Genomic DNA, 14,285 nt, shown 5'->3' with positions numbered 1-14,285 from the left:
CATAAAGAACAAAAGACATAATTGACTTCAAGCCTCCTCCCAAGATGTTGCAAGGTGACAGTAATAAATTACACATGGATTCACTTTACTGGATTCGGGTACATTACTGAATTGCACCTGGGACAGTTGTTATGGAGAGGAGTCCTCACTGACACAATGATCACCTGATGAGGACTATCAGGAGAACTCATATACTATAGGTATGCAGGTTCCAGTCTGTTCCATTTCTGTGCCTCTTGTTCTTTTTCTGCTTTGCTCTCTCTCTGAGGAGGATACTACATTCCACCAATAGAGACTGTAGTGTCAGTTATACCAGTACTGTAATCCTCTGAGGAGAGTTAATCAAGACAAGGCTGCCAGCTGACGCACAATCTCAAAGCACTCACATCAAGCATCAGTTTTATGGCAGGTAGCTTCACATTAGTGTGAGCAGTTGTCCTCCAGACTGATGTATGAAATCAATGATTCTCTATAGTTAATGGTCCCAAAATTAAAAACATAAATAAAAAGAAAATAAAATGACAATAATAGCTGTAACAAAGGACACCAGAAACATGCCTACAATTAATAATTAATGAGGTTGTGTCTGATACATGCACGTGTGGATGCCTGTATAGGTAATCATGTCATTGCTGATATTCAAAGAATTGTTATATTTTATTATACAACACGTAGTTCCGACAAAGCAATCTGATTGGTCAACTAGACATTTATAATGTGCTCAAATCAGCATGACAGCACATCTAGCTGTGCTCAAATAAAAAAAGCCTCATCACTAAAAATATCACTCCACCATGCATTAGAACTACAGACCATGACGTCACGCTAAGAACTACAGGCAGACGACTGGTGGTTGATTTGAAAAAAAATTATTTTTTTTTCAGTGAACATCTTAGTTACAATGAGATTGAGCTAGCAAAGCAGTTTTGTGTTTATATGTGAGGTATTTATTCAGTTTGGGAAATGCTGCGATCTCCAGGAAGCATTAGCATCAACTTGGCTGGCTGAGTCAGCAGGGACTAGAAATCGTCTCTGTTGCTAGGTCGTTACTAAGGTTCGACCTACTTCCTGGAGTAGTAAACATATGTTTCATTACATAGGATTCTACTGACATGAGTGATTGTTTTCCTGGTTTTAGTCAGACCCCATGTATTTCCATGGAAACGGCGATAACAAGCAAGAAGTTTTTTTTATTTTTCGAGCAAACTGCCTCACAATATGAATACATTTTGTTTATATCTTTTATTTTGTTGGTAAATGTTGTACAATTGCAATATTACACTCAAGGGTGTGCTTTACCTTTATTGTTGGCATTTCAGTGATGCTTACGGAACTCAGCGCAAGCACCTCATTCCTGACCGCATCACTGTTGTGCCAACACTGATGGTAAAGCACACCCTTTCGTGTAATATTGCTTAAGTATACCTGCAGTGTTTTATAGTTGAGGCGCAGCACTGCATCTCTGCTAACATCCGAATAATTTATTACACTTTTCTGAAACATAATATGAAGCCTTGAGGAAAATGTGCAGATCTGCTACACTGTAAAATATCAAATGCTACATATTTAATGAGTGAAGTGTTTGTTTAACCTGTCATCTAGTAACTAAATTGTTTAAGATAGAATATATGTCAGGATTGTCAGGTGAGAATATGTAACATGGTTCATGGTACATCCAATGCCAGGTTGGCAAAATACCCTAATTCACTAAATTCCACACAAATGGCTTGAAGTTGAAGCTAATACAAAGTACATTTAAGTGTAATAACACCGACGGCCACTAGATGCTCCAACTGACTCCCATTCAAAAAGCCTCAACTTTTCTCTAGAAATACTAAGTCATTAAGTTTTTCAGAGTTATTATAGTCTCAATCTCTAAAGTCAGGCCCTCTAATGTGCTGGTGGTCATTTTGTTAATAAGTTTTGAAGACTTATCGTAGCTTTGATGTCTGCCATGTGGGCGTTGATTGACAGCTGTGATTGACAGTTGGCTCACCTGCTGTTCTCCCCGGGACTTGCGCTGAGTCAGACTATTGTTGCAATATTTCACTAAGTTTAATGTTACTTGATTATGATACCTGCCATGTTAGCACAATTTAGCTAAAGTAGCTAACGTTAGCACAAGTGTGCAGCACTCAGTGTTCCCAGTAAGCTAGCATTAGTTGGTTATGAGGTAGCAAGGTGCGTTTCCAGAGCGTGAGAGGCAACACCCTGCACGTCTTATTTGGAAGCTCCTGGCTTCAAACAGAAAAGATGGCACCAACCAAAAGCTTCAAACCAGCTCCAATGAAAACCAACGGGTGACGTCACACTTCGCTACATCAATCCTTCATACAGGCTACGGTTCCATGGCAGACCAGTCTCTTAACAAAACCCTATCTCTTCTGCATTTCTATTGGCAAAGCACAATTTACAAAACATTCAGGTTCTAGGCTTCTCTTTTTTTTTCTGTAACTGTCTGTTAATTTTGTTGGATGACATGATAAACATAACTTGCAGCACATTATATCAGCTGTGGCTGATTAACAGTTATTCTGTGAGTAATGTGCCCAAAGGCCAAAATGACTCTCTTTAAGCCAGTGTGTGAAACACCATTGCTGGGCTTTTGCAATCCAGCAATACTAACAGAGAGCATGGTGAGTCTTCTCTTCTGAAATCATCAAACTAATCAAGTCATCTTAATTTCAGTTGAAATGTCTCAATTAAAAATCGTGCAGATAGATGTTTTTATCAACCTTTCATATTTTATGCTGCATTTTGAGGTTGTAGCAACAGGTTGTGAACATAATGAATACCAGACTTCTCAGCCAACAAGTGATGACTACAGATCTTGAATCTTTGAATCTTAGAGTTTTAGTCATTTATAACTTTTGCTGCACAAATTGAAAGCTTAACCTGAATAGATTCAGTTAGGGATTTGAAAAGATTTGGATTCAGTGCTATAATGCTATTGGACCCAAACCCAACCACCATACCTTGTAAGTTTTACTTCCATTTTTGAAAAAAGAGTTATATGAACAGTACTATTGACAAATATACAGTATACACAGATGCATTACCTCAGGAGGTAGTAATAATATTAATGAGACAGCATACCCAAGATTGATTCTGCCAACAGAAGAAAACATGGGATTTTAAGAAGCTAATGTGAGCTACAGCTCAGGAACAATAATGTCACAACCAGATTTTTTCAGTTCACCTTCGTGTTTACAGTTTACAATATAATAGCCATAAATAGTGAAAAATGACAATTAAATTATTATTATTCAGTGTTTCATCATCGGTTAAATACACATGACTGTACACTATCTTCATCTACATGACACTTGAAGATTATTTTAATAAGCTGGTGACCCCAGTGTTCATTTGAAGCCTGGAGAAATTATTAATTTTTAATTATTATTTTCAACCAAACTGTCTGAAAATCCTCTGTGTTTCAAGGTGGCCTTGTTTTACATCACCAAGCTATTATGTCTCCATAACCGTTAATAACCCAGTACACTCCTGCATGCAGTCCCAAACCAGTCAATAGAATTCTCTCACCATGGTTACACCCAAATCATTTAACCAATCTCATTTGCATTTTTTCCTGAGGCCACTCAAGAAAAATATCTCATGACCTCTTTGTCAAAAATACACCCCATCAACATCCTATTGTTGTCTTTCAGTGCACACAATCCTCCTCCACCTCCGCTTCACCACCACCGCACCACCAGGGCCACCAGGGACTCCCTGCTCTCATTTAAATAAGCTCACCTGCACCATCATTCATTTAAATGTATGTTGCAGCCAGTGCCAGGGTTTTTAGGCAAATTACCCTGCCTTATATATAAACTAAATGGCAACGCTTTATTTTACAGGTCCTTTCATTTTATACCAATTTCCTGGAAATTCTGTGTAATTTGCAGGTATTCAACAGTTATTTCACAGAGAACGTGGTGCAATTTTGTACAAGAAGAACAAAAGAAACAATAAGCATAAACATAAAACAATAAGAAACAACATTTGTTAAGTTCGCTTACTTGGTAAATAACTGAAAGAAAATACTTAGTTTCCAGTGTGTTGTTTTGTGTGTCAAACTACATATTAGCATATTAAGTTGTTTCTTAAAACCTGTATAAGGAGCACATTTCTCACATACTACCAAATGACATATCCCTTTCAAAATAATGTCATAAGGATTAACAGTTACACAGCAGTTACTTTTAGAACATTATTTAAAAAACGTAATATGCTAATGTTAGGTTTAGCACATAAAACTACACACTGAAAATTTTCTGTTGTTATTAAAAAAAAAAATAGAAAAATAACATCTACTTATGAAACCAGATAACCTATAATGAGTGGGTACTCACCAACTTTTCATTTTTTTTCTTATAATTTGTAACAAATGTCCTAAAAATTAGCTGTTAAATACCTGCAAATTACTCAAATAACTTCAAGGAAATCAGTATAAAATTAAGGGACCTGTAAAATATAGCATTACCAAGTAATTAATCAGTCTTATGATGCTGGACTGTCCACTACTGAGCCTCTTCATGTGTTACTGCTGCTTTCCTGTACTCATCCCATCATTTTCACCACCAGTCAGCCAAGTGTGCAAGTGAAGCCACTGAAAACAGCACACACTGTGTCCATAGAATGAAGTTCCTCTTTATGTGTACTAAAGAGAGAACAAATGTTGTCTCAGTAGAAACAAAGAGTTCACAGGACACTTCAGTGCAAACTATGCAGCACTACCCAAGCTCCAGAAAATACCCAAAGAACACCTTATTATAGCATTCCTTCATTTTAATGGGCATGTGTTCACACATAAATCATGTACAAATGTATTTCTTCAAGTTCAACAAGTGAGTTGCTTTTCTAATTTTTGCGTCTTTTTTAAAGAGGACTGCTGGGTTTGTGACCGGGTCGTTGCTGAGATAGTACTGTGTCCTGCACTGCCATCAAAGTGACATGGCAGGACATCTGGGAGACCACACAGGAGAAGAATCAGGAGAAGAAAGCAAAGAGAGCCAGGAAGTCTCAGGAGAGGCCGGCAGCAGATAATGTACCCTTTCTGTGTCCCCGAAATGCCATCCTCAAACTCAAGGGCAAAGAAAATGGGGTAGAAAATGGGAAGAGAGAAATATATTTGTGTGCAGGGCAAGAGGAACAACTTAGGAGGGGGGGAAAAAGACAGGAGAGCAGATGCTTGAGGGATATAGGCATTTAAGGAGAGGGAGCAAAGGGATGTGGTGAGGTTGGATTTAAATTGATGAGTCCGAGAATTGGGGGGAGGAGGGGGGTTAGAAGCGGAATGGCAGATAGGAGCTGTAAACAGACAGAAAAGAACACATAACCAAAGAGAGAGTGGAAGTGCAGATGGAGATGTGGTTGCTGTTACCAATGTTGTCTTGAAGGAAAGGTTTTCAGACTGAAATATTTTAAAAAAAGAAGTAACAAAGCTGTTGTTACAAATATTGAGAAGAAACCCTATTTAAAAGATGTCCGAGAAGACAATGAAGGAGGGCAGCTGACTGCTGCTGCACTGCAGCTTGACTCTTACACTGTGCCTCTGTTAGTGCCGCTGTGTGAGGTAAATATATAGATAGTTATTTTCCACTGATTATCAGCCTTCGGCATAAGGAATTTCTTAATGTGCCAGGCCTCCTTTGATCCATCATCCTCTTTGAAGGAAACAAACATAAAAGGGGTGAGCAGAAAAAAGAATCATAGAAATACAGTACCTCTAGGTTCTATGTATTACGGCACTGCAATAAGGCAGCTTTATTTCTATTGAAGAGGTTTGCCAGCGAAGAGAATCTGTTGTGACAGTACGGTTTAGATTTGACCCGTCAATAGCATGCATATTTTTGAGCATACAAAGAAAAAACGAAAACCATGGCTGCTACTAATCTCTCAGGCCACAAGTCCTTTTGTATCTCTGTTCGTACTATAGGAGAAGCAACCGTGTAAGTGAAGGATACAGTATGTGAGTTAAAGCTATAGAGGATGTATTATATGTGAGCGAATGTGAAAAGATGAATCATGCTTGTGTTTCTGCTACTGCACACTACAGAAAAAAAGAGAGAAGAAGAAAAAAAAGGAATACACTCCCTTTGAGTGCTGGACAAATCCAATAAAAAGAACAGTTGACAACAAAATCCAATTAGTTGATCTGGTTAAATAGCATAGGCTTGGTCTGTAAAACACTGATGAGGATTCTATTATATAAACTATTTAAACTTATTAAAAATTATATTTTTAAGTGTTTGTGTCGATCCGCCCACGGACAGCAGAAGGAAATTAGCTGGTACCTAAATGGTATAAAGCATCTCTTTAACAAGATTTTGAATAAGAATTAGAAAAACCCCTTTTTAAAAAGAAAAAAACAAACAAAAAACAACGTCAATAAGAAAAAAACATTAATCCCATTACCCATATTTTCATTAAACCCATATTTCAGTATTTAATAATTAATTTACAGTGTTGCATGTAAATTACCAGATGGAATAGCACTGACCAATCTTTATTGTCAAGTTACTCACTATTTCCATTATACATCCTACTTTCTAAAAACAAAAAAATATATATACAAAGCTTAAGTGACAAGAATAAGTACAAATGATTAATTATTCAATAATTTAATAATTATACTTAATAACCTTGACAACAATAATAATAATAAATGTACGCGTGGATGATATAACATACTGTACTTGTGTTACCCTCTAAAAAATAGCACAGGAAAAGAACAGAAAGTATATGTACATATCATATGCATACCCATATACTGACATAGACATACACTTATACATGCACTCATACATTATGTTTGTATACTCTATATTTACAGTGAACATTGTAAGAAATACACATAATAGCCAATGTAACACAAGGAAACACAAATTTAAGATGCAAAAAGCAGCAAAACCCAATTCATTATGTGTGTATCATGAGATTGTTTTATAAAACTGTCACCCTACTGATTATATCTTTATATGTCTTTTTACCAGCATTATTTCATAGGATGTAATCTTTATTAGAGAATCAAGCTGCTCTGAATCATTTGAGGGTTAATCTCAGCATTGAAACAATTCCCATGCATACAATTTTAAATTCTAATTCTAATTAAATTGTTCAACCCTGCTGCCTGTGATCTGTCACATATCAGGCGTAGTCTTAGAGTCCTTGATATTGGATTCCTGACTATCCTCTATACACTGAAGGGCCCTGCCCCACAATGGCTGTATGACAGGAAGGTCCCACAGTGCATGAAGAAGGGAGCCTTGTTCCCCTCTACACCTCCAGCACATCTTCTCCTGGCTCAGTCCCATCTGTGTGTAGTAAACTCTGTACAAAACTTTAAATAGGATACCTCTTCCCCTAGCTTATGTTACATTCCTCCCATTATTTAATACAATATGTGATCGTGTCTCCTTATCTCTTTCACATTTCAAGTCATTTTGCCATACAATTCTCAAGCTGTCACAAATAACACTATTCACTTTGCATCACATTTTACAACATACTGAAGCTGTTTGCTTGATGTTAGGGTCTGGAAAAAGCTCCTCAGTCGCATTTGTTCCTTTGTGCATCTCAATGCCATACACTTTGGTTACACAGCTTTAGATGTGTATATGTTTACATGTATCACCAAACATCCTTACAATTCAAATTATACTGAGCACACATCTCATCAAATAAAAGATATAATTCATCAAGATCTCCCAAAGTATGCATTCCCTCTCTTACCCATTTTTCCTAATAAATAGACTTCTTTCCCACACAAATCTCAGGATTATTCCATACAGACGCATATCTCTGCATATAGGGAGATTCCTTCGTCATTTTTTGTGTGCCATATGCCCAGCTTGTTCTCATTCCTAGAGCATCACATACCAGTGCTTTGATACGCCCTTCAGCATCTGATAACAACGCACAAGGCACCTTTTAGCATCTGTGTGAGACTTTCAACAGGGGTGGCATGGGGTGTAATGGGGTGGCAGCTGCCACCCCTAAAAATGCCTTGCAACCCAGCTGCCACCCTGGTTTTGGACAATCTAATACAAAAATATATATATGAAAACTTGTGGCTGGTCGGAAAATTTGAAAAATGTGAAACTGATGTCCGAGTGCAAGTGAATGCAGCAAGAGATGAAGCCAGCTGCCACTAGCCGTCCCTGCAGCAGGCAGCAGCTCCGTTTTCTCCCGGCCCCAGCAGCTTTCTGTGCCGCCTCTCCTGGTCCCTGCTGCACATAACAACTGCTGATGGCTTTTTTCCTGCTAAATATGTGTGTAAGGCTGCCATCTTCCACTAGTAGAAACACAGAACGGCAGCAGATGGATAGTGGTGGGGTTGTTTTGTTGAAGCATGTTTTGTTTGGTAATAGTAACTCGTGTTTGATTGTGTGAGGGATGGATTAAACCTGACTAAACCCTGGATTGCCTGCAGCGACCAACATCTCTGAAACTGCTCATTTGGCAGACGAACATGTCCAAATTTCAGATCAATCAAGCAAGTGCAACAAACAAAAGCACACAGTTTAAAAAGCTCTAAAATCACTCCCTCCAAGTCCCAAACAAAAAGCCACATTAGTCAGCAATGTCGTGACAGTTCATTAAAAAGCTTGGTACCTGAGAGCTGAGTTTGCACTTTCACCATATTTTCAAACTGAAGCTCAGAGAAAACGACTTTTGCCATATAATCAGCATTGCTGCATAACACTGGATATCATGGATCGTTGGCAACACAGGCTAAGTGATAGGCATATGTTTAATTATTTTAAAAAACTGTTCTGGCCACATTTTAGGCTAGCTGATGGGCTTATATTATGTATTTGGAAATAAAACAATATTGATTACTAATGCCACCTGTAGATATTGCTTTACTCATGTGCCAAAATAATGTAATGTTTTTGAGTTAAAATATCTTCACTGGTGGCTTTTCCAAGCAAATATTTATATATGTGATTGTTTGCGATTAAATCAGCATATATATACCCCTTAAAGTCTCCATTCCACCCTCCAACCGTGATTCAGGACACCTTTTTGTCATGGTGTTTACTGTTGCTATGACAATCGTTTTTACCCAAGCCATGATCTTTCCCTAAACCTAACCAAGTGGTTTTTGTGCCTAAACCTAGCCAGACCACACCAGTTGCTCTGAGTGTGTAATATTGCTGCAGATGGATCTACATTGGATTTAGTTGAAAAGCTGGTACGTTGCTATACAGACGTCAAAGGGTGCCTTGTGCATCTGCATGAGAGGCCAGACGGAAGTGACAAAGTGTCGGTATTTGACAATCTGGGGTGCGAACAGGTTGATATGCCATACATTACTGGAGTGGTCGAATGTAGGATTGATGTCCTGCATCCCTGAAATTTTGTCTAATTTTTTAGATAAGACCTGCAATGGTTTAAATAGTGCTGTCATAGTCATTTTTAGTTGCACCCATTTTGCCTTTTCTCCCTCCAGCTTCCAATGTTTAGCCAATTTTGACAGTTCAAATGCTATTTTATATAGCTTGACATGGAGGCAGTGGATGAAGGCAACTTGAACCCAAAAGGACATCCCCACACTGTATGCATTTAAGTAGCATCTTATATTTGAGCACGTAACATCAGTTGGTAAGGGATTTTCAGTGATTCTTAGTTGGCATCTTTTCATCTGTGCTCGATAAAATCTTTGAATCAACTTGTAATGTAGGTATTGATGATTATCAATGCAGAAAATGACGGCAACATTATTCAGTACACTTTGCAGATTTACATAAAATTCATAGACATATTCAGTTTGCCTTGTAGTCTTTTATACAGGCAAATGACAAAACCAAGTTTTAACAAGAATTAACAAGGGAGTTAAATTCAACAAGGGGAACAACATATTAATAATGTTGCTATTCTCAAAGTCCTACTGGTAGGATTCATTCTCTAGGGAGCATGAATATCCACAGCAAAGTTTAGGGAAATCCTGGTACATTTTGGTGCATGAAAGTAATGATGAAGATGATTTTGACTAGTCGGTGGAGATACATGAAAGAACAGGGGGTTACCAAAATAATTAAGGGTCATCCTGTAAGAACAATGAACCAGTGTCAATTTAATCAACACAAATTATGAGGAAAGATATTACTATCTTCGGCAACAAATTAACCGAACAATAACGTGAAAGGTGAACGAATGAATAAATTACTGTCTTAATGAAAAGTCTTACTAAACAACATGCGTGCATCTGAGGAATCGCATTTAATGCACTAATAAGCGGTATCTTGCATTTCATAACGTTAGTATGTCTCTGTCACTAATGTTAGCTAATATTAATGTAACCAGCTAGCTACTGAGTTCTTGAAAGGAAAAAGATTCAGGACTAAAAAGATTCATGGACTAAATTCAACTAATGTCCCACTGAAAATGAGACAAAACAGCAACAGTTCCATCAACCTACATAAAAGAGCGGAGCAACACACAAGATTTATAAAAGAAAGTAAAGCTAATTTTAGCAGAACATCATCATGGGCAGTGGATGTAACGTTAATGTTACTAACAGTCGGCTATCTTTTATGTTTATAGGTAGTAGGAAGGTCTAGATGGTCACTAAAAGAATATCAGCTACTGTGTTAATGTTATCCAACAGACAGTGAACAGTATTTTGCTGAAGCAGTGAGTAAATGACCAATCAGCTGCTCTGAAGAGGAAAGCACAAGCAGCTGCAATAATGACAAGTGAAAAAAAACAACAGTGTGCTCTATTCAGACACTGTTTGAGAAAGACAACGAGTAACGAGAGTCTGTTTGTTGTATAACTGTAGAGCACAGTGACATGGACATGGGTGTGTATGTGTGTGAATCATTGCAGTCTGCTATAAAAAGGTAAACAGTGTCTTTTCTGCTAACGCTGCAATAGACGAGAACTGCACTTGTAACCATGGTAACTGTACACATCAAAGAGGGCGACAGATGCAGCCTGAGAATGCATAGAAGACAAAATAATTAAAAAAATTAAAATTAAATATAATCAAATGACTAAAATGAAACAAACACACATTTTCATCAAATGACTGAGACTAAAGCTAAATCAGGTGCAACACGAGAACATCTGAAATTACATTGATATGGGATGAAATTACAGCTTTCTGTCTTTCACCTTTAACAGGGTCAAAAAGGCACCAATCTACAAATACCAACTCCATCAATTCCAACTTCAAATGAATATTTCCAAGCTACCAGGCCAGTGCAAATCTGGAAAACTTTTATTGCTCCTAGGCCAAATTCAATCATGTGCATGTTCATTCTGGCCGTCTTAATGCACCAGGGCGTCAGCCGGCCGCCTGGGTTGACAAACTTTGCAGTCAGGTTGTGCGGTCTGTGGGAGATACCGAGGATCACTTCTGATCCGCCACAAGCCCCTAAAGCCATCTATCTATCAAAGGTGAGGGGGAGCTGGGTCATGGCTGTGTGAGAGCCCCGGCCTCAGCCTGAAATCATCAATCTTTATGCACACACACACACAAATACGCACACACAAACACACACAGGATCTTTATTTATTTAATTCACTCTTTTTAACACCCTGGAGTGCTTGCAATAGCTGGGCACACACTGAATGGCCCCGGGCTGGAGCAGAGTTGTTCTGCAGCTGGGAGATACTGGAACAGAAGTTTGGACTACAAGTACTGGGACATTTTCTGCTCTGATCTGCTGTTTTCTCTCTCTCTGAGTCAGGGTGACAACTGTGCAGTGTGCCTCTGTGTATTCTTACCAGGCTTTCTTATCAAGCCCTCAGTTGAATCCTGGAGATGAAACTGTTAAGAGAAAGGTAACTAAAAAAATAGCGTAAATCAGCACATTGAAAGTCAACCATCTGAGAGAAAAACACAACCGAAACACAGAAAACAAAACAAAAAAAGTCACTTGCCTTTTATCTTGCATGAGGAAAATCAAAACGGCAGTTCTTCAAGCTGAAGCTAGTCTATTTACATTTTTATCCCAAACTAAACTAAAAGCCAATAGACATTCCTGAATTGTAGTTTTGTTGGTGCCTGCTAAAAAAAACAAAACAACAACAACAACAACAAAAAAAAGATCTTCACTATGAATTTCAATGTACTTTCTCAGATATGGATTTTAAACAGATAAATAAATATAAGAAGCCCATCACTGCATCTATTTTGATCATGAAGAGTGCTGAAATGAGCATGGAATAAAGAATGCCTCTGAATGAGGCTGCCAGGCTGTCAGAGAAATGGCTTGTTTTATATAAAGATTCTCAATCAGTTTGGTGTTGCTCTAAAAATTCAGACTTAGAGGAAGTGTAGCCACATGCGGCACACATACACACACACATACACATACACACACACACTTCCGCAGCTATCTTGCAGGGCACAGATGCACAGCAGAGATCAGAATTTGTGATCTGAACTGTCTCTATAAAAGATTAGTTTTAAGGTCTTTGCTTTATTGGAAAACACACCATTGAAAAACATGAAAGATGCCGGAGAGATGCAAAGAAACCTGATTTGAACCGTCGATGTAACAAATGCTTGCACCCTAGGGTGATAAGTCACCAAGGCACCCTCTACCCTCTATAATTGCAGCTTGTAGTCCACATTTATCAAGCGTTATAAACAAGAGAGGGTCTATGCCATATTGACACCTCTCCTACATAAAACAGAAATATCGTCTGTAGTCAGTACATTTTTTGTCTCTTTTAGAATGTCACTCCTACTACAAGAGGCAATTATTACATTGGGCACCAACATAAATATTCCACCAGGAAAAAAAAATGAAAGAGGAGAAAAATAAATTCTCCATCAAGACACTATTAAATGACATTTTCATAAAAGTAGTATAAAAAAGTTTTGTTTTGTTTTTTTTGAAATACAGATGTCTTCAACTCAAACAAAATGCTCAACACAATGAAGATATGAAAGTTATGTAAATATATTAATGTTACATACAGCAAATATATAAAGATATATCGAAAGTCTAGTTTTCAGCCAAGTGTTGTGCACAGTAATAACTGACTGACTGGATGACTCAGCTTTCTCAAACTCCTCCCAGCTGAGTATGTATTTACAGACAATTATAATAGATTGCACCTTTAGGAGGTCTGAGGAGAAAACAGCTCTGTTGTTCACATCAGAGCCAGGAAGTAAAGGCAGCTTACAAACCCAGCTGTTGGATCCAGTTAATGAGATTTCACAGCGATGGTTCCCAGATAGCTAAGTGGTTCAGTCTCATGCCTCGGAAACACTCGGGTCACCCCCTCTGGCCCAGCAGTCAATTCTGTCAGACCTTTACAAGTCACTAATTTACTATTTGTCTAATTAGGACTAAAAATTACAAAAGGGTGAGGAGACTGCTCATTCTCCTGTAAAACCTCTTTCAGGTGCAATTGTCCAATCCGGTCCATGATCATATTGAAATAGGATAAACATCCTCAGTTCATTTCATAGGCTATTGATTGGGCTGTTCAAGAGAAAAGGCAAATGAGCAGGTTTTTTTTCCTAATTAGGCATTATATGTACTTCCTTATACTCTCAGCTAGAACATCTGAGCACTGAAATGGAAAAACAGGACCACTTAAACTTCATGCTGCCATTTATGTGTCAGTTTCACTAGACTGTGGTGCCATCAAATAGATCATCGTTTTTTTTTTCTTGGTAAATATGAACCACTCACAATTTTCTCTCACTGTTCCTTTGCCACACTCATCACATGAATGTTTTGAGGCATGGAGAGTGATGTGATCTCTGCCTTACTGCCCATGGATGTATAAGGTAATGATAATCAACTTTCAAACAATGACCACAACTATGATGTGGCAGGAAAATTAAGGCAGAGGTATGCATGTTGTCCGACTATGTCCAAAGGCAAAGGTGTTCATGGCCACATTGTAATATGTTTATAGTGACAATTAGGAAGACCATGAGCCAAAAAGTGTTGGTCTAATAATAAAGTTGCTCTTTATCCTAAAAGTGTTGCTGGAGCCAAATGGCCACATTCGAAGGTGGAGTGAAAATCTAGGCATCATAGAGAGGGTCCAAACGCTATAACCATAGGTGCATATCTACCAACTGTTTTTCCTGGAAGGCATTCATAGCGTGCCACTTGTCTATACATTCAGTAAGTGACAGAAATGGAAATACAAATAGAGAGAAATTCAAATCATGGTTTCTTTTTGCACCTCTGTGCAGCTGGCCAGTTGCTATGTGAAGTGGGCAAGTGTGTTGCATTGCCAGTTTCAGAAAGTTACAGAAATTGTCAGATGCAGCCTGCTAGTTCTGATGTTGTGAAGAT

General features: G+C 38.1%; 1 protein-coding gene across 5 annotated transcripts in view; it reads right to left on the bottom strand.

Annotated features, from left to right (window-relative positions):
• ntm (neurotrimin) overlaps window positions 1–14,285 on the bottom strand; it is a 447,933-nt gene that overhangs the window by 13,230 nt on the left and 420,418 nt on the right. The gene's annotated exons all lie outside the window — the stretch shown is intronic.

Source organism: Thunnus thynnus, chromosome 13 (assembly GCF_963924715.1).
Source record: "Thunnus thynnus chromosome 13, fThuThy2.1, whole genome shotgun sequence".
NCBI lineage: Eukaryota > Metazoa > Chordata > Actinopteri > Scombriformes > Scombridae > Thunnus > Thunnus thynnus.
Note: the sequence above shows the minus strand (reverse complement) of the source record. Positions and strands in the feature narration are given on the sequence as shown.